The sequence below is a fragment of the Pan paniscus genome, chromosome 1, assembly GCF_029289425.2.
Source record: "Pan paniscus chromosome 1, NHGRI_mPanPan1-v2.0_pri, whole genome shotgun sequence".
Classification (NCBI taxonomy): domain Eukaryota; kingdom Metazoa; phylum Chordata; class Mammalia; order Primates; family Hominidae; genus Pan; species Pan paniscus.
In genome coordinates, this window is record NC_073249.2 from 62276320 (window position 1) to 62298032 (window position 21713).

The 21713-nt window shown below is 35.5% G+C and overlaps 1 long non-coding RNA gene across 1 annotated transcript in view; it reads right to left on the minus strand.

Annotated features, from left to right (window-relative positions):
- The window catches only part of LOC134729399 (uncharacterized), a 33726-nt gene extending 16331 nt beyond the window's left edge, over nucleotides 1-17395 (minus strand). Inside the window, exon 1 of the long non-coding RNA XR_010110466.1 lies at nucleotides 17297-17395. This is a non-coding gene — a long non-coding RNA (uncharacterized LOC134729399). The remainder of the gene's footprint in view (nucleotides 1-17296) is intronic.
- Nucleotides 17396-21713: the final 4318 nt, after the last annotated feature.

The following is a 21713-nucleotide window of genomic DNA, read 5'->3' on the forward strand; positions in this document are numbered from 1 at the left end:
CTTCACATTTCATTCTTTCATTTTTAATGCTGCCTAATTGTTCTATAGCTCTATTATCTTTTTTACAATTACTTGTTTAATGTTTGCCTATTTCACAAGATTGTTATTTCCAAAGCACCATATTTTTCTCAACCCCATCATAAAGCACAAAGGAGAAATACATTACATCTACTTAATCAGGAGTCCATGGTTTTCGGCCCTACTACCCTCTGGACCTGCCCAATTGCTCTCCCATTCACAGTTGCCTGTCCTTGTAGAAACTAACCACAGGGAAAATAGGGCAAGCCTATGATTATTCAGCAATATATATTACTATTCTCAGCAGAGTGCCAAAAGCCATTTAAAGCCCAGCTTCAGAATCATTTTCAAACACTATTTGGCTCTTCACAGTGATATTTACTCATAAAATAACCCCATCTTCAATCATCAGCAACTAGTGAAGTGTGATTAAAGCATCATTGGCTGGATTTTTGGTTATGGAAAAGATGGAACAACTCCACTTTTTAAAAAAGTGCAAACAATATACTAAAAATATTAGATGATTTCTGAGGGAAAAAAAAGTTTTTTTCCTATTCAGTTTTTATACATTATAAACAGGTAAGGAAAGCCCATCTAGGACTTGGAAATGCTGACGAAGCAAAAATTGCTGGTCAATTAGGAGACAAACAGTTCCTTCAAAAGACAAACACCTCTTGTGACACTTCTTTTGTTGTGATAAAAGGTTTGCGGTGGTTATAGGGGAAGTGATGCTTACTAGGTAAAAAATTAATTATATTCAAATGTGCATGTGTCATGGGTGAGTGGACTGAAGATTTTCCTGAACCAATGTAATATTTTGATGAGCATACAGGAAGACATATGTACGTATACATTTTGAATATTTACTGAGGGAGTTTATTATCTCTAACTAACTTAGAATATTACATTTAATTATCTAGGTAAAGCAATGAACTCAAAGCCACCAATAGATTATTGGTGTATATAAATGCAGAGTCTAAAAATAGCTAAGCCATCATAAATATTGTTGTCATGATTTATTAATTTAAAGTACTAATGAGTCATTAAAACTCTTCTAACTAGCCTCTGTCATCAATCAACAAATATTCACTGAACAGTTATTAGGTATCTTCATGCTCCCACTTTGCTATAGAATAGCATAGAAAGGAAAAGACAACAAGAACCAATTAATTCTAGATAGGAGACTAATCTAAAATTTTGAATTATTTGCCTTGGTTATGGACATTGATCTTAGGAAGGAAAATTTAAAAGACCAAATTGCTTTACAATTTACTGCAGATATTCACAAACAAACAAATCTGCTAATTAATGCAGTAGCCATGCAACAAATAAAAGGGACTTGGCATGGTGTGAAAAACAGAATAAACAAGTATTCTGTGCTTCTGAAGAAAAATCTGTTTCTAGAGGAATCTACCATTGTTTTGGTGCTACCTTTGCTCTGACAAAAATGATGAGACTTTTCTCTCCTAATTTAAACTTCTTTTTCATTCTTTTCTTTCTTTTTTTTTTTTTTTTGTGTGTGTGAGACAAGTTCTCTCTCTGTCACCCAGGCTGGCATGCAGTGGCATGATCATGGCTCACCACAGCCTCAACTTCCTGGGTTCAAGCCACCCTCCCATCTCAGCCTCCCAAGTAGCTGGAGCTACAAGTATGGGCTACCACACCCAACTATTTGTTTTTACTTTTCATAGAGACAGGGTCTCACTATGTTGCCCAGGCTGGTCTCAAACTTCTAGTCTCAAGTGATCCCCCTGCCTCAACCTCCCAAAGTGCTAGAATTGCAGATAGAAGCCATTGTGCCCAGCCAAGTTTCATTTTTTAACTAGGCTAATTCAAACTGACTTTTGTTTCAAGTGACATGAGGATAAGCATTTTAATATATGGTGATCGCAAGCATGTGATTAAAGTATCAGCGTCCCACTACAAAATTTTTATACTAAATTTTTCCCCAAAAATACCTTTTCATCAAAACATTTATTTACTTTATAGATAGACTATTTCCTTATATTCAAAAGTAAAGGATATTATGATTTGACACAATATTTGGTGAAAACAGTAGTTAATTAACTTCTACTCTATCCATGTAAAAGTGTTATAATAAATATAAATATCCTCTGAAAAAGCACAAATTTTATAATTTAAAAATGTTTTATAAATAAATAGTTCATCTCTGTGTTAGTTCATTTTCATACTGCTATAAAAAACTGTCTGAGATTGGGTGATATATAAAGGATGGAGGTTAAATTGATTCACAGTTCAGCATGGCTGGAGAGGCCACAGGAGACTTACAATCACGGCGGAAGGCAAAGGGGAAGCAAGACATCTTCTTCCCAAGGCGGCAGGAAGAAGTGCTTAGTGAAGGAAAAGAGGCTCTTATAAAAACTTCAGATCTCATGAGAATTCACTCACTATCAAGAGGACAGGATGGGGAAAACTGCTCCCATGGTTAAATTACCTCCACCTTGTCTCTCCCTTGACACGTGGGGATTATGGGGGTTACAATTCAAGATGAGATTTCAGGTGGAGACACATCCAAACTATATCAATCTCCTTAATAATTGCTACATAGATTATAAAACATCCCAATCCCCAAACTGTATTTCAATCAACACAATTACCAAATTACCAATAAAATCGAAAAGTAAAATTTCCAATATGAATCTTTATGTACCAGTGCCAGAAGTTTTAGCATGCTTCTTTTAATTGTGAATAAGTGGAATTGGTGGAATTGTAATTAGGGTTGCATGGTAAGACCATGCTCATGGTAAGACAACTAACATGGGAAAAAACATAAGGCATGAGGTTTTTCTCAGTCTCTTGATAGATCATTTGCCTTTCAGTGCCCCAAGTGAGAAAGGAAAAGCTATAATGGTGTATCATATTGTGATGTGATGGTCTTTGGATGTGTAAATATAGCTAAGCTATAGACTGCAGTAATCAATCAAATAGATACAAATCCAGTTGTTGCAGTAAGGTTTTTTTTGTAGCTGTGATTAAAGTTCGTAATCAACTGACTTTAACTAAGGGAGACCATTCTTGATAATGTGAATGGGCCTTACTCAATCAGGTGCAAGGCCTTAAAAGCACCGCTAAGGTTTTCCCAAAGAAGAAGAAATGTGAGCAGGACTTTCCCCACCCATACCACCATGGCCAAGTGTTCTAGCCTGCCCTATGAATTTCAAACTTGCATCTCCAACTCCCACAAATGTTTAAGCCAATTCTTTGCAAAAATATTTTAATGTATATCTCCTACTGATTCTGCTTCTCTGGTTGAACCCCTGACAACTCCCCATCATCTTGGTTGTAGAGGAGGAGGCCGGACACTTCAATGTAAAGAAGCCACAGTCAGGTGGTTTCTATGGGCCTTGACATAATTAATAAGCCATGTTCTACCTCCTCAAATGGTGCTTCAAGCTTAGCTTTAATCTTTGAAACTATTCAAAGAGAAAGAACACTAGAAAAAAGCTGAAAAAATAGCCTAGGTAATGTATAATAATTTTTTAATGTTATCTTGAGTAGAAAGCTACAGAACTTTTTTGAAAAATCTTTTTGACTGATGTCTCTATAGAGTTCTGTACATTTTACTCACTCATTGATAAAAAATAACCTATTGGGCACTGGGAAGGAGAAAGATAATTCTCCTGAACCTAGGTCAATAAATTCCTAAACACCTTTTCATTTTATAAAGTATAGGTGAACTCCCATATTAAAAGGGATTATTTGTATTCAATAATCAAATTCTTTTAAATAAACTATTTCTCTATTACTGTCTTCATTTACACTTAAATTGATTTTTTACATGCACATATATATCTATATGAATATACATATGGTACAAAGGACATGGCTGTGCTTTGGTCAAGGATAGGCTGAGGTAGGATATTTACATCAGCGACTTTAGAGCATAGGCATATAACTCCACTTGTTATCACAGCCATGTAGCCATAACATGGGAAGGCCATCACTTGGCTCTACACCAGTATTATCTGTAAAAGGTATAATTGCCCTGTTAACACTGTGTAGGTGCGTTGGTGCCCACAGAAAGAGAGGCAGAGGTGTCTGTCTTTGCAGACAGACAGAAGGGAGCCAGGACACAGCTTGGCTCACTCGTGCCCAGAGAGAGAAAGAGCTAAGCTGCTGACCCTGAAGGCAAGGGAGAGCTGGACACGCAGCTGTGTATGGGGGCCGCCGGACTAAACAGTCAAGACAGGGTGAACAATGTGAGGAAAAGCTGTTACGAGAGCTGCTGCTGAATAAAATCATCTTTCACTGCCTACGGCCCCTAGAGTGTTCTTTCTGCTCATTCACCCACTCCCTCCAGACCTCAGGATGGGCTGGAACCCAACCTCAAGCATAACAATTGGCATAGTTGTGAACCTGACATATGTTTATGCAATTTGGCAAATATATGGATTTGAGAAATTATGCTAAGGTTAAGGATTGTGTGCTCCATCATGATTATGTGTTCCATCATAAAACCCATGACCAAAAAATAGATAATAAACTGATTTATACGTATGAAAATATTTGAAGTCTCATTGCACCTGTCTTATAATATCCCTTTCTCAGGACTAATGATATGAAAATTCAGGATTAAAGATCAAAACCCATAAATCATAAAGAAAATGACACCTGTTTTTCTTCTTATAAATCATTTTCCAGTATAACAGTGCACTGGATCAATCCATCATGACTGAAGCTAAATACAACATTAGTTTCCAAAGATATGCACAGTTTTAGTACTCCGCAAAAGCTCATTAATTTTCTTCACAGGTATTTGAGAACACAACCATCAATGGTGTAATGAGTGAAAGGAATTTACTAGAACATCTTGATTTTTATTTTAATGAGGAGAAAGGGTAAAGCATATAGGTATTCCACCGATCTGATTCACAAACACCTCCAAATTAGGAATGTTGTTGTATTTGTTATAAAAAGACAAATTTTGTAACTAAGCAACATTTTCTAAAGAAACTATTATGATTAGGGTCTGAAGTCCCTGAACTATGTAAGTGTAACATATTTGAAGTATAGAATATGTAATTTTAGCCTGAGTTTGTAGCCTGGGAAATAAGAATCTCAATTTTCAAACAGGGGAAACAGGAGGAGGAGAAAAAGAAAAGTTGAGAGGGAAAAGAAAGGAGATAAAGAATGGGGTGGAGAAGAAATGCATTGCTTATTTCTAAATGTCATCTTTACCCTCTTTTCTAACCCCTTGGTCCATTTTCTCAAATATCTAAGTAACTCACCCGCTCTAATCAGCACTATCCAAGGCCCACTCCAAGTTTTCCTCCTAAATCCTAAGGTCATGCAGCTTTAAAAGATAAGGCCTACTAATTCTTAAAATCAGTGACTTTAAAACGATTGCAGTGACTTTAAAATGATTGGAAGTTTAAGAAAATACAATAAAACAGTTTTTTTGGACAGAAGAAAATATCCAGATATTAAGTTGGTGCAGCCTATAAGGCATTTATTTATTCATTCACTTCATTTATTCAATAAACATCTAAGTGCTTCTTGCCTTGAAAGACATTACTTAATATTAGTTTTGTCTAACATATGCCTTCTCTTTCCAGTGTCTTGCCTTCTCTTACTGTGGAACTTCACAGACTCTCTTAAAATGTCTCAGTTTTAATGTTTAGTTTTTTGCTTGTTTCCATCACGGCCCATATGTCAGTAAAAGCAGAGGCTCCTTCTGGTAGAAGTAGATGAGGTGCAGCGATTTGTACAGAGGGTCAGGAAGAACCTCATCTGTTACCCTCCATTAATGTATACTCCTGACAAATTGACTAGGTCAGAAGACTTACATAAAAATTTAATTTGCTGGTTAATCAAGTGGACAAAAGAGCATGCTGGATATTTAAAACCCTGAAGAAAAAGCACACTAATTACATCAGAGAACTCTCTATCAAAGAACTAATCATTCCTAAACCATATTGAGTTCATTGTGCCCCAATATTTTTGTCACCCAAGAGACAGAGACCTCTGCTCCTCATGAGTCCTGTATTTGAAAGAGAAATTTTCTGTGAAATAAATGACATTTATTAACTAATGATGACTTTATCACTTATTAATCAAAGACATCTACAACTGCTCATCAGAATTTCTGATAGGGTATTTGCAATCAGATTCTGCATAGCCAAAATTACAAGAAATTACACTAGTCCCTGATACAGGTTTTTCTTACAAGAAACAATTGTATTCATTGTAATAGTCTAATATTAGAGGTGTATTTATTCAAAAAATTCAAATTACACTCAATTTCAAAAAATTATTTAGAGAGATAAAGTCATACTTTATAATAAATGATTATATTATTTCAAGCATTAAATTCACAAAATCACCATGAAAATATTTTTTTCCAGTTATGTGGAGTAAGAATGAACAAAAATCATTTAAAAAACAGATATGGCTTAGCAAATGTTCTTCCAGGCTTTCTAATTATGTGTTATTCTTTCTTTATAGTAGTGCAGAAAATTCAAGTATGGTAAAAAGTACCTCATCAGTTGCTTGATTGGAAGAGCTAATTTAGACTGAACAGGAATGTGCTTGCAGAAAAGGAGAAATGACCTTGTACAGAATGATATGTACCTACTTATTTACTTTGAAGAGTTTCTAAGTAATTTTCAATTATAATATGATCAATCCTACATAAATTTCTGTTTCTGTTTTATCTGATCATATTCATTCACAGAACCTATATTATTGAGGATGATGAAATTATACAAACTTTCAAAATGTAATAATGTATTACACAATGTTTAATAACATGAAAATGAGCAACTTCATGCATTAACATATATTCATTCCACAAATAACTTTAAGTGTCTACCAGGTGTCAGACACTGAGAAAATTATACCAACTAAAACAGACACATCTCCATCCTACTCGAGCTTAGAGAATTGGCTTCATTAAAAAAGCTGGGATTGACATTTTAAGTGTTGTGTTTCAGACACTGTCTACACAATTAAATGTACTAACTATAATTAATTTACTTTTTCAGTAAATTACTCAATAACACTGGCTGACTCTACCTTAAAATTATTTAGATCCTATTGTCTGTGGCAACATGGGTGAATTTGAAAGACACTATGTTATAGGAAGTAAACCAGGCACAGAAATACAAACATTGCATGATCTCATTTATATGTGGAATCTAAAAGAGTGAGTTCATAGAAATAGAGAGAACAGTGTTTATTGGAGACTCAGGAGGATAGGGATGATGGAAGATTGGGAGATGTTGGTCAATGGGTACAAATTTAGACAGACAGGAAGAATAGGTTCTGCTGTTCTATAACACAGGAGGGTGACTATGCAAATACCAATGTAGTGTATATTTCAAGATAGCTAGAAGAGGTTTTGAATGTTGTCACCACAAAGAAATAATAAGTGTTTAAAGTGATGGATGTGGTGATTACCCCGATTTGATTATTACGCAATGTATACATCCATTGAAACATCATACTGTATATAAATATGAGCAATTATTATGTGTCAATTATAAATGTAAACAATTATTAATAAAAAGCATTTAAGAAGATGCCGTAATTTAACAAAAAATATTTTTTTAAAAAAGAGCAGTAAATATTTTTAATTTAGAGATATAACACTTATACATAAATAGCAGCAACTGAACCAAATTTCTACAATCAGGACTTAAAATTAAGTTGTTGAATGTTTTTAATAAAGAGTTAATGATCAAATAGAATGACATTAAGAAAGTTTCATAAGAACTTCAAGGCCAAAAATGTATTGCTTTTTCTGCTTACCTGTCAATCAGCTTGGAATTCATAGAGTCCTATCATTCACTACCTCTTGCTGGAACTGTTTACATAAACCAGTCTATTTATTTAAATATTTTTCTTCTGAATTGCAATATTTTTATCTTTAGTTTTATCTTGAGCTACTAGCATTTTATCTTCCTTTAAAAATTAAATCCTGTTTCCTGCTAAGATATATTTGTAAAATTTTTTAAATCTTTAAGAGTAATGACAAAAATTCTTATCCTAAAATGTAAGATTGATAACAGTCTGACCACAACCTAACTTTCTCTTGATCTCAGAATTTCCCCTCCTCAGAGATCATGTAGAAGACTAGAACAGCCTCGTCTCAAAGACAGAGGATCTTTGTTCTATTTCTGATTGTGCCACTGAATTTTTGAATGAACTTTGTCCTCCTCCTCCTCCCACTCCTGTCCTTTCTTTCTTCTTCATCCTTTTATCACCATTACCATTTCAAATGAAATCTATTATTTAACTCTTCACAGTGAAGAGGTATTAACTGAGTGTTTTTGGATGTTTGCTAAGAAATTAGAGTGTAGAGACCTGCTTACTTTTCTGTCCACTTCCTTCCTGGTCCTCTCTGACATATCTCCAGGAAAATCATAGGGCCTGCTGAAGAAAACTCTAGGACTGGACGAATCTCTTCTATCCCATCTAGCAGAATTTCTCCACTTCTTTTCTAAAACAAGTTTATTAATGATTCTGCTAGTTTCCTACTTCCTTTATTAAATCTATCTCAGAAGCTGTAATCCAAAGATATTTTTCTTTATTAAATAAACACACTCTCTGTTATATTTACTATGCAGCATTTTTCAAAGTGTCTTTAGGAAGCTGTTAGATATTGATAGTTGTTAGGAAAAAATTAAATGAGAGAGAAATAAAGAGAGACAGAGAAAGTGTGACCAATCTATGTCAAATTAGTATGGGAACAACTGGTATGAACAAGATTTACCTGGGATCTTTACTTCAGAAACTCTCAAATATTTTATATTGTGTTTAAGATTCTATATGATGAAGATTTATATGGACTTCTTTATGTACCCCATCATGTCTCATTGTTCATTTGGCTGCTTTTCATGATCTGAATGCCCTGGACACAGTCTTCTTGATAGGATGCCATTCTTTTTTCAGTAACAAAGTGGTGAATGTGAGACAAGCTATGCTTCCTTTAAATACTTTCACCCTTAATTATCCATAACTTTTATATATGTGTGTGTGGCAACCTAAGGAAAATTCTGGGAGTTAGAGGTAACTTAGCACATCACAGCAAGGTTAGCAATCTAAAATATAATATTAGAAATCCCTGTTCTTACAGCTTGTCAATGCTGCTCATCTGTGGGAATTATTTAAATGGCTTCTATAAGAGATTAAAGCACATTTTCAAAAATTCCTTCCACTAAAAGGTGGAGTCTTATTTACCTCTCCTGGAATCTGGGTTGGCCTCATTTGCCTACAGCTTGCTTTATCTATAGCAAAATGAAACTATTCTAGTTATGGGCTAGCCTTTTATAAGAGGCCTGGATCCTTCCACCTTTTATCTTTGAGCCCTAGGAACCCATGTAAGAACTCCAACTACTGTGATGCGAGGATTCCCTCATCACACAGAGTGAGATAACACAGAGGTGCTCAATTGGCAACTCAGGCTAAGCAATGAGCCAACAGGGAGTGTCCATGGTCAGCCCAGCTCATCCTTCAGATGACTTCAGTCCCAGCTGCTATCTGTCTACAAACACTTGAGCGATCCCGGGTGAAACTACCTAGCTAAAAGCAGGCATACCACAAAACCATAAGAGATAATGAGCTGTGGTTTCAAGCCACTCAGTTTTGGGATGGCTTGTTTAACACCAATAATATATAAATGGAATCGATAAATGGATAAATGGAATAGCTACTAATACTTCTCTCCACTCTAATAGCACCTCACTATTATATAATTATACATTAACCAATGCCTTTTATAACTCCTGCATTTTTATTCCCATTTTTTCAGTAGGTATATTTTTGTACAATCACGTAGCTCAGAGGAAGGAATAGCCATCATGTATGGAGTAGTTCTTTCAAATAAGGAATTCAAGAAATCCAAACATGTAGGAGGCAAAGTAGAGCAATCACAGACTCTATAAATTAAAGTAAGAGCTACAAAGCTCATACACATGGATGTTCTCACAAGGGCTGCTATTGCATTTGTAGTCTCACATGCATAGATTACAGTTGCCCTCAATCATGTCCATTTTAAAAACAAAGGATCTTAACAATACTTCCAGAATGTGAAAAACATTAAAAGTGAAATATAAAAATGGTTCTCTTGGTACAAAGTATTAAGTGCATTTCAGAAGTCAGCATTATTTCTAACACAAAATTTTTACCAGAGTTTTTATAAGCTGATAAATGAATAATAGTATAAAATATACAAAACTATAGAATACTACACATGGATTAAAGTTGTAGATCCTTAACACTTTAGGAGAATGAGAGGTATTATATATAAACTAAATCATAAAAGAATAATTGATTTCAGGTAGAAATCTTCTAGTCTATTATCAGCATTAGATGAAATAGTAAATTTCTTTTTTCTTACATTGTATAAAGTATAGGGGTTTTTCACACATGTTTTATGAATCATTTATGAAGTCTGTGGATAGGCATTATACATAAATATCTAAAATTCTGTGCTTATTTGTATGTGTGCATTATCTGTGTAGATGACCCATGTCTTTCATCAGATTTTCAGAGAAAAGAAGAAGCCTAGATGGTTTCAAATTATAACTAGAATTTAATTAAAAAGAATTCACCACAGAGTAAAAGCTACCTGAAAGAACACCAGAATAAAATAGACACGATATTAGAATAGATTATGGAACACTTTTGTTTCTATGTAAACCTTATCTCTCAATGTTATAGAAGCCTCTCCTCTGGGACTGACCATACCACCCTGGTTTATTGCACTACCATAATTTTACTTCCCAGCCTTCTGGCAGCCTATAGTATTTATTGCCTATCTAGCTCGGGTTTGTGTAATAGATGAGACTCAGGAGGGAAAGTTTCATCTTTTCTATTATTTTTTGTAAACTGCAATGTTGATCACTTGTAAGACAGTAATAATTCAGTTAAAGTGTCATAAACATATATGTAACATAGAATGGTCTACATGGTACATTCAGACAGAAATAGCTTAGATGTATGATGCTTATGTTGAGAGTTTGAAGTTAGAGACTTTGGATCTAGAGATCCTAATAAGCAAGGAATGAATAACCAGTAACTATTACTATTTTCACTCTACACACCCTGACAGATCCTTCGGTGACACAGAATAACAACTTCCACCTAAGTTAGAGAAAATATTGACAAATGAAGGTAAGGGCAATTAAATCCAGGTGTATTTGGGCGCTCTGCCATGTTGATAGGAAAAACACCTGAGACACTAATTGGGTATACACTGTAACTAACCCAGAGGAGGAAGTTGACTTTGTTCATCAGCACATGCACATCATTCTAGAGAATATGCTAATACATTGAGGGGAAGAAGAAAATAATTGATAACACTGGCCCTCTAGTCTCTTATGAATGTATATTTAGGAAGTGGAAAAGGGATTTTTGTCTTTTACTTATTTATTCAATTTATTTGCTCTGACACCAAGGATATCAATATGGGGGGACCTGAAGGCATCGTTCACGGAAGACAACATAAAGGATACTCTGTTATTCTGGAAGAAAAAATGGATTAAAATTATCATAAAAATTTAACTGTAAAGAACTTTCTGACTAAAATAATTTTTATACTAAAACTGTGGCTAAGTGAATATAAACGTTGTTACTGAAAGTATATTCCTGAAATGAAGACTGATATCCATTTGTTGGGAATTATAAAGACATTATTATATACACATTCAGCAATCAACAGACATTTCCTTGGACTCTCTATTAATCCTGGGAGTGTGTGTGTTATGTGTGTGTCCTCAGATATATACTCAACTATATTTAACTTCTCCATAAAGAACATGAACACATTAAGTAATTAATGCTTGTCAGTTACTTTGAGTGAATGCCATTTGAAGCAAGTGCTATATCTGTGTTAAGTAACAATAATAATCAAGATAATGGGCTGTCCAATTATGTAGGTTATTTGCTAGCAGTTTTAAAACACACCGCATGTTTGCTAAGATGTAGATATTTATTTATTTTTTCTTAAGGAAGACAAGCATTCATCAGTGTAAAAGAAAATATTTTTTAATATGAGAGGCATGCTGATTTATGTAATGATTCTAAAATTGTCTAATACCTACAGCACAGTCAATCAAGCTGTAGTCAATATGCTAAAGAGTAAGAGAAGGGCCAATTCCTTGGCATTCCTTCTATTGGTTATTTCAGGATTGGAAAAACTTGGAAATCATTCTCATCCAGGAAAGCCGTCTTATTTCCCAGGTCACTTGGTCTTTCACAGACTTTTTCCATACTTATTATCAGATTGCTGTAACTATAAAATTCATTTTAGTCCATTTATTCAACATACTTCTGAAATACTATTGAAATAAAGGAGGCTGGGTGCAGTGGCTCATGTCTAAAATCCCAGCAATTTGGGAGGTTGAGGTGGGCAGATCACCTGAGGTTAGCAGTTCCAGACCAGCCTGGCAAACATGGTGAAACCCCGTCGCTACTAAAAATAAAAAAATTAGCTGGGTATGGTGGTGGGTGCCTGTAATCCCAGTTACCCAGCTACTCGCGAGGCTGTGGCAGGAGCATCGCTTGAACTGAGGAGACGGAGATTTCAGTGAGCTGAGATTGTGCCACTGCACTCCAGCGTGGGTGACAGAATGAAACTCCATCTCAAAAAAAAAAAAAAAAGGAAAAGAAAAAAAAAAAGTAAGGAGTCAAAGCAACAGGTGGCCAGAAATCCCTTTGCTCCCCTGTGGAAGACGTCAGTGAAACTGGGAAGAGGGAAGGCAGGTGACAGTAATTTCCTTTTCAAATGCACTTTCTCAAATAAGTAAACTAATGACATTTGGTAAGCATATTCCTTATCTCTAAAAGGCCCGTAGGAAGATTTCTGTGGCTAAGAATTACCTAGAGTGAATAAAACCCGGGGTCAATTACATAAGGCTCTCTGAAGAGTATCACCTGAACTATACAACTCTGGTCTATAAAGTACCTCTTTAAGATTCCTCATAGTATAAGAAATCCCATAAACCTCACTTGCAGACCTCATCTACTCTGGGCCAAAAGTGCATGTCCAATGTGGGAAGCAAGACCTAGTCAGCTGTCCTTGACATCCCAGATCTCTGCTTCATGTGCACTTTTCGATGGCTTATAATTTTGACATTATTTAATAAAGCCTGATATTGGGTAAGATCCTTGACTTAACAATTCCATGTAATTGTTATATTTTTCTTTCCAATTTTCTACTGCAAAAGCCTCTGTCAAACTATTTGTATATAAGTTGTCTTTTATCTCCCATTTTAAAAAGCATATGTAACTGTTATGTTCATACTTTTTGCTTTCTACTGTCTTTTAAATAAATTAAATGAAATTAAAAAAAAAAGAAACAAACCTCTGGGAGATAAATAATTTGAGACCAACATATTTTTCTCTAAAAACTCCTCTGTAAAAACTTCTTTGTTCTAGACAAGAGCCAAGGCCTAAAACCCTGAGCGAGATGCATGTCAGATAAACACTACTGGTGGTATTCACAACGCTAGCAAAACAAGGTGGATGTTTCAACACTGTCCCCCATAACCCAGGCCTTTAACAATACTTATCAGCTCAGATTCTCCTGTTTTCATTTTATATTCCTCACTCTATGAATCATAGCTCTGATTATACAACTTGCATCTTAAAATCTTTAGTGGCGGCTGGGCGTGGTGGCTCACGTCTGTAATCCCAGCACTTTGGGAGGCCGAGGTGGGTGGATCACCTGAGGTCAGGAGTTCGAGACCAGCCTGGCCAGCACCCTGTCTCTACTAAAAATATAAAAACTAGCCGGGTGTGGTGGTGAGCACCTATAATCCCAGCTACTCAGGAGGCTGAGGCGGGAGAATTGCTTGATACTAGGAGACAGAGGTTGCAGTGAGCTGACACGGTGCCACTGCACTCCAGCCTCAGTGACAGAGTGAGACTCTGTCTCTTTAGTGGCCCAACACTGCTTACAGTGTAAAGTCTAACCTTCTGATTACAGCCACAAGATGTTCAACACCATGATTTCAGTTATCTGGAAAAGAGGATGTTACAAGCTTTTCTATATAATTTACCTCTGTTGCACCAAACTATTTAGTGTTCTCAGAACACTATGCTTCAATCCAGGGCAGTTTCTCAATTTTGGTGTTCCTGTGGCTCCTTAATGCTATATATCACAACCACTGTCATAGTGTTTAATTATAAAGACTGTGCACTGCACAAGGACACCATATTACCTTACAAACATCATAGTAAATGTCTCGTTCTAACAAAATGATCAGAACAGACCATATCCCTTTGTCTCTATTTAGAAATGTCAAACCATCTTGATTAACAAGCTTATCGAAATCATATGAAGCAGAAGAGACACTTTTTCTGAAAATAAATGGTGGAGTGCAGAGTGAAAAAAAAAATGTAGATGCTTTTGGGCTGGGTGCAGTGGCTCATGCCTATAATCCTAGCATTTTGGGAGGCCAAACTGAGCACATCTCTTGAGGCCAGGAGTTCAAGGCCAGCCTGGCCAACATGGCAAAAACCGTCTCTATTAAAAATACAAAAATTATCCGGGCGTGGTGATGAGTGCCTGTAGTCCCAGCTACTCAGGAGGCTGAGGCAGGAGAATTGCTTGAACCCAGGAGGCAGAGGTTGGAGTGAGCTGAGATTACACCACTGCACTCCAGCCTGGGCAACACAGAGAGACTCTGTCTTAAAAAAAAAAAAAAAAAAAAGCAGATGCTTTCAGTAATTCTATCCTTTCGCTTCCTGGTAGTCATAAATGCACTTTCTGCAATTCATAAAATTTCAAAAATTTCAGCCCAGCAATATGCAAGTGTCCCATTCATAAGCAAAATCTCACTTATCCTTTCCTCCAGAGGGTGACTAGCTGAATCTTAGTTAATACATTCTTCTCTAAGTCAAGGTTTTCTGGGCAGTCTGCAGACTGGTCTGTTTAGATATGACTTCAAGGTGCAAAAGGCCATAGCTAAATAACATATTTAACCACCTCCGCACACTGAATATACACTAATGAAGTTGAAACAGGAAAATTATCACTAAAACTCCGATTTAGAAAGGGGAAGAAGGAGAAACAATGTGTAAGGCAACTATCATACTTCTGAGACATGGTTTGCAAGGATTCCCTGACAAGGAAGTGAAATGTTACTTGGTCAACCAAAGTGAATTCTACTGATTCTCTTCACTGGAAAATTCACCCTTCCATTGCTCTTCCTACTGTTATGTGGAAGAGAAATTGAGCAGCTACATTGCTTTACCAGCTCACTTCCTGTGTGGGTAGTTTCAAGTTTCAAATCTTAGGAGTAAATAATCATATGAATCCTTTCTTACTTACCTAGCTTGGGATTTTTCCAGTAATAAAGTACTTGTTAAAACCACAGTAGGATGCTGGCAAATTTGCAATCTCTCAACTCTCCAACCAAGTAACTAAAGATAGCAATCTTGTTTTGTTAGAGCTGATTAATCTGGATCCTGCATCCTTGTGTTTTAGCTACAGACTTTGGTGTTCTTCCCCACTTTGGTCTTTAATAGCCTCCTTCTAGGCCTCTGCTTCCAAATTAATGGGCTTAGATAATGACGTAAGTATATTTTGCATTTTGCTACAAGACTAAATCATAGTGGGTGACTAAAGAGTGAGTGGCAATTCATTTGGTCAGGAAGATAACATAGTATAGGAAGCTTTCACACAGAGCTAGGGAAACAAGCTTCCTCTGTACCCAATGGCATCTATGATTGTGGTTCTTGCTCCTCACCCTGCCAGAGGCAAAACATCTAGCTAGTATAGCCATAGAGAAGAATGAAATCATGTCCTCTGAAGCATCATAGCAGGAACTGAGGGCCATTATCCTAAGTCAAATGACCCAGAAACAGAAAATCAAAACTGCACATTCTCACCTACAATTGGGAGCTATACAATGGGTACACATGAATATAAAAATAGAAATAATAGACATTTGGGACTTCAAATGTCCCTTCTATTGGAGGGGGTGAGGGCTGAAAAATTACCTATTACGTACAATGTTCACTATTTGAGTGACTGGGTCACTAGAAGCCTAAATCTCGCCATTACAAAATCTATTCATGTAACAAACATGCACAAGTATCCTCTGAATATAAAATAAAATAAAACAACAAAGAAAAAGAAAGAAAGAAAGAGAGAGAGAGAAGAAAGAAAGAAAGAGGGAAATGAAGAAAGACGGAAAGAGAGAGAAAGAAAGAGGGAAAGAAGAAAGAAAGAAGGAAGGAAAGAAAGAAAGAAGGAAAGAAAGGGAGAGAAGAGAGAAAGAGGGAAAGAAGAAAGAAAGAAAGAAAAAGAAAGAGGGAGGAAGGGAAAGAATAACTTAAAAAATTCACCTAGTACGACCACCCACTATGCACGATTATCTAATTCTCATCATGGATTGCTGGCCATAGCAAACTGTACCGTTCTCTTTCCTGTCTTCTTTTACTTAGGATGGTTGAAACCAAAGCTTAGATCTTCTTTCCTCTAATACCATATTATAAGATGTAAGCATTAGAAAACACATCCTGCTTCCTACTACTACTCAATCAAGTATCTGTTTTTTAAACACAATAGTCATTGGTCTAATCAACACTTTGCTCCTTACAAAAAGATTGTCAAGAATTCCCAATTTGAGGGAATTCTTTCCCTCTCACCCACCCTATCTTGAATCAATGGATTCCACGTTTTGGGTCTTCAAATTCCAAACATTCCCTCTTACTACCAATTATTCTGTTTTCCAGCATACTTTATTCTCAGAGGTTAAATAGCCAACTCAAGCCAGTTTTAGCAAATATAGCAAATTCATTAACTCATATAACTAAAAAGATAAAGAAAGGAATCTGGCTTCAGGCCCACTAGTCACACTGACCCAGAGGCTGCCTGTGTCCCTCTGGCTCAGCTCTGCTTTCACGTTCATTCTCTCTCCACAACTTGGCTTTGCCCTCCTTTGTGCAGGCTTTATTTTCAGGCGGTCGCTCTTATTGCAGGATAATGAAAATTCTGCATTGTATTTAGGTTTACACACTGCCAGAAGCATGTTTTTAACAAACTATTATAGTAGGGGAGAGACGGTTGAACCCGATTATCAAAAACAGTTTTTTGTCTTTTTTGTTTTGTTTTTACAGGGCTGGTAACAATGAACCTACAGTGAGGCAGAGAAGAAGAAAAGGAAAATAACCTGTGGGTTCTTTTACATCTTAACCCAGTAACAACCCAAGCTTTTTCAGGATTGTCAATAATTCTCACAACATTCATTTTATGACACGATTTTGAATATGTTGAAACTTACTCTAACATAATTTCAGGATGTACGTGTTTAAAAATGAAAGGAAAGTCTCCAGGGCACATCTGAGTGTTCTTTCTTCTCCACATTTCATGATGTTTGGGCAGAAACGTCAGCAACAAGCAGCACTAAAAGGAAACGAATAAGAAAAAGTGAGATTATGTAATAAAATGCCATATGTCAAAAATTCACAAGGCAAAAAAAGAGATACAAATTTAGCACATTAGAGTGGTTGTCTTTTTAGAGGGAAGTGGAAGGACTAAGAGAAGATAAAAGGGGATCTAGCCATTCACGAAGGGGTTGACTTTACAAAGAGGAAAATAACCCCCTACTCTGAGAAAGGAGAAAAAGGGCAAGTGTGAAAACTTTTGAAGAAATGAAAGTCATCTAAGGTGTGTATTTCAGTACCTGGGTATTTGAGGAAAATGAAACATGTTTCAAATGATTTCTCTAGCAAACTAACACTGGAGATGAATAATGTAAATACTGAGTACTACTGAGGAAATCAGCCACAATAGGAAAGAATACAGTTGAAATGCAGTAGGCAAATAATAATAGTCACAGTATAGACATCTTTTATAGAATAAAACATTATCACAGAAACAAAACCCAAAAACATAGTTAATGATTCAGTAGATTAATTAGTTCTTTTTTTCTAACAGATTTTTTTCCAGGCTGAAAACAAGAACATAAAATGTCAATGGTGGGATTTACCCAGAATTGAAGATTGGCAACCTTTCAAAAAGAGAAGAGTAAAATTATTTGTGAGAATTTGAGACCATGAATTATGTTGGGAAGAAATGTTTCTTTCCCAATCCTAATGTCTCCTTCCATATAGGGAGAGTTTTCTTAGCAAATATTTCTTGGCTTCCTTTGCTCAATTGTTCCTCTTCAGAGAGAGAGGACTAAATTCATATGATTCTCATCTAGCCCCATTCTCTCTTTTTCAGTGAGACACGTGACTACCTGCCTATAGGGATTGCATGCTTTCTGTTTGCTCTTTCATGCTGTGAAACTTACGAAGACATTATTTCCCCCTTTGGAAAAGTGAAGAGAGGAGGAAAGAGGTTCTAAAGTTTGTGAGAGTAGTAGTTTACATTTTAAAAAGTGTTCAGATTTGGTGCACTGAAAATGGAAATTGTAAGATGGATATTTGGGGAGTGATACAATGAGAAGAAGAGATTTGGCAGAGCCTTGATCAAAAGGCTTTAAATGCTGGAGATACTTTATCAATGCAGGCTACGTGGGAAGTTTGCATATGCCTGTAATTCTATGATGTGACTGTATTTTTATAGTTGTGAGCTTAACAGCTGGCTCTTCATTGAATTTTCAGGCCACATGGAACATCACTGTATTAGTCTGTTCTTGTGCTACTATAAAGAAATACCTGAAACTGGGTAATTTACCCAGAAAAGAGGCTTCATTGGCTTATGGTTCTGTAAACTACACAGGAAGCATGATTCTGGCATCTTGGCTTTTAGGGAGGCCTCAGGAAGTTTACAATTGTGGCAGAAGGTGAGGGGGGGAGTTGGCAAGTGTTGTATGGTAGGAGCAGGAACAAGAGAGTTAGAGAGGAGGTGCCACACACTTTTAAACAACGAGATCTTGTGGGAACTCACTCATTATACAGGACTGAGGGTGGGTGGTGCTAAAACATTCATGAGAACTTCACCCCCATGATCCAATCACCTCCCACCAGGCCACACCTTCAACACTGGTGATTACAATTCGACATGAGATTTGGGTGGGGACACAGATCCAAACCATATCAGTCACCTTGACTTAAGGTAATTGTCCTTTGGTATATTTAGCCAATTCTTGAGCTAATGAGTATGCATTTCAGAAAACGCTACCCCTTCTCTGTAAAGGCCGAGATCTTCCAAGTTGAACACAGGCTTCAGGAAACACACAGGCCTTACATCTAAGGGCTGATACAGTTTGACCTTGATCTTCATGAGGCAGTGTAGCCTGGCATTATAAATGAGTTTACATGAGAATGGATCTTCATATGCTTTGGTAGGAAGAATATAATTTGCTACTCTTCAACCCAAGACAGCTGAGTTATAAGTATACTAGAATATCCCAGTAAGTCTGGAAATAAATTGTTAGTATCAGGCCTAAGTAAATAGTAATGGGTCAGCTGCTCCAAATTTTGTTTTGCAAATCAAGGAGAAAACAATTTTGTGGATTGGCCCCATGCCCAAGAGTCATAATGTATTAAAATAATCACTGGATGAGTTTCAAGGTGATACAATTTTTATAGATGAGCCTGCAGGTGTCCTGTGTGTTGATATTAGAAGACTGCAAATACTGTATACTTAGGACTCCAGGGTAAAACATAACTAACAGTAGAAATATTAAAAGGGGAGCCAGCAGAACAGTAATAGACTGAATACAAGCAGGCCTTATTGGATATTGGCCTGAGAAAAGAATATCTCCTGCATGAAGATGAATAAGAATTATTTGAACAATGAATGGATGCTATTGGCAGATACAGACATAATGATTTTATTATTATCCTACAGGAGAGCCTCATAAGACAAAATCTAAATGAGGATTTAGTAAGACAAGCAAAAATACAGATTGCCAAAATCAGGAACAAAAGAGAAGTCTTCACAATAATCCCTACAGAAGTTAAAACTAGTATAAGTGAACATTCTGAAAAACTTTATACTGAGAATTTGAATAGTTAGATAAAAAAGACAAACTTCAGGAATGAAAAAAATAACAAAATTGACTCAAGCAACAAAAAATGAGATAAATCTATACCAAGCAAAGTAATTAATCCTTAAAAATCTTTCTGCAAAGGAAGTTCAGACTCAGATGGCTTCACTAGTAAATTCTAGAAAACATTTAAGAAAAAAAAACCAATTTTACACAAACATTTTCAAAAAAAATAGAGAAGGAAAAAATAACTTTTATGAGGTCAACTTATTTTGTGAGGTCACTTTGTTAACCTGACACCAAAGCAAGACAAAGATATCACAAGAAAACTACAGTCGAATATATTTCATGAACATAAATACAAAAACCCTTAACAAATATTAGAAAATTGAAACCAGCAAGTTGTGAAAAGGATTATACCACATGGTCAAGTGAGTTTTGCTTCAGGAATGCAATGTCCGTTTAATCTGAAATCCGATTAATGTTATATGTCATATTAATAGAATAAAGAATAAAGACATGATCATCTCAATAATCTCAATAGATGCCAAAAAATTAAAAAAACAAAAACACACATCTATTCATGACAAAAACTCAACAAATCCAAGAAACTAGAAATAGAAGGGAACTTACCCAAGCTTATAAAAGATATCTTGAAAAAAAACTAAACTATAGCACATATCATACAAATGGTAAATGACTAAATGCTTTCCCCATAAGAGCAGGGATAAGTCAATACTATCTCTTTCAACTTCTATTCAGCACTGGTACTGCAGTTTCTAGCCAATTGAAACTCTAGGTAATTAAAGCCATTCACATTTTTTAAAAAGGAAATAATAGTGCATTTATTCACAGTAAATGTGCTCTTACATGTAGAAAATCCCAAAGAATTTACCCCCAACACTTCCAAAAACAAAAAATACTAGAGCAAAGAAGTGAGTAGCAAGGTTGTGGGTAGCAAGATAAGCATACAAAAATCAAAAGTTAAAAATCAAAATAAAATTTTACAAAATTATGTTTGTATGTATTAGTAATGAAAAATCCAAATCTATAAAAAACTAATTTTATTTAAGAAAACATTTTCATTCACAATAATATACAGAAAATAAAATATAAAATGAGTTTTTGTCGTGAATAGATGTATTTTACTTTTTAAAATTTTTTTGGCTTCTGTTGAGATTATTGAGATGATCATATTTTTTATTCTTTATTCTATTAATATGACATGTGACATTCATTGGTTTTCAGATATTAAAACCTTCATAGCCATAAATAAACTACTTAGGAATAAATTTTAATTAAAAAGTGAATGACCTTTTTATTGAAAACTACAAAGCATTGACAAGAAAAGTTAAAGACCTAAATAAACAAAAAGGTATGTTGAATTAGAATACTAAATATCACTAAAAGGGTAATTATTTTCAAATATATCTTTTTTTTAATAGAAATTGACCAGCTAGAAATACAAAGAACCTAGAATAGCCAAACAATTTTGAAGAAAGAAGAATAAATTTAGAAGACACATGACCTGATTCAACAGCTTCCCTGGAAGCTGTAATCAAGAGTGTGGTACTGGCATAAAGGTAGACACATAGATCAATGGAACAGAACAGAAATAAACACATATATATAAGATTAATCGATCTGCAACACAATTGCCAACATAATTAAATGGGGGAAAAGGTAGTATATAAAAAAATGGTTCTAGAGCAATTGAAGATTCACGTTGTAGGGAAAAGGCAAGAATAAGCATAGACCCTTACCTCACACCACAAAGAAAAA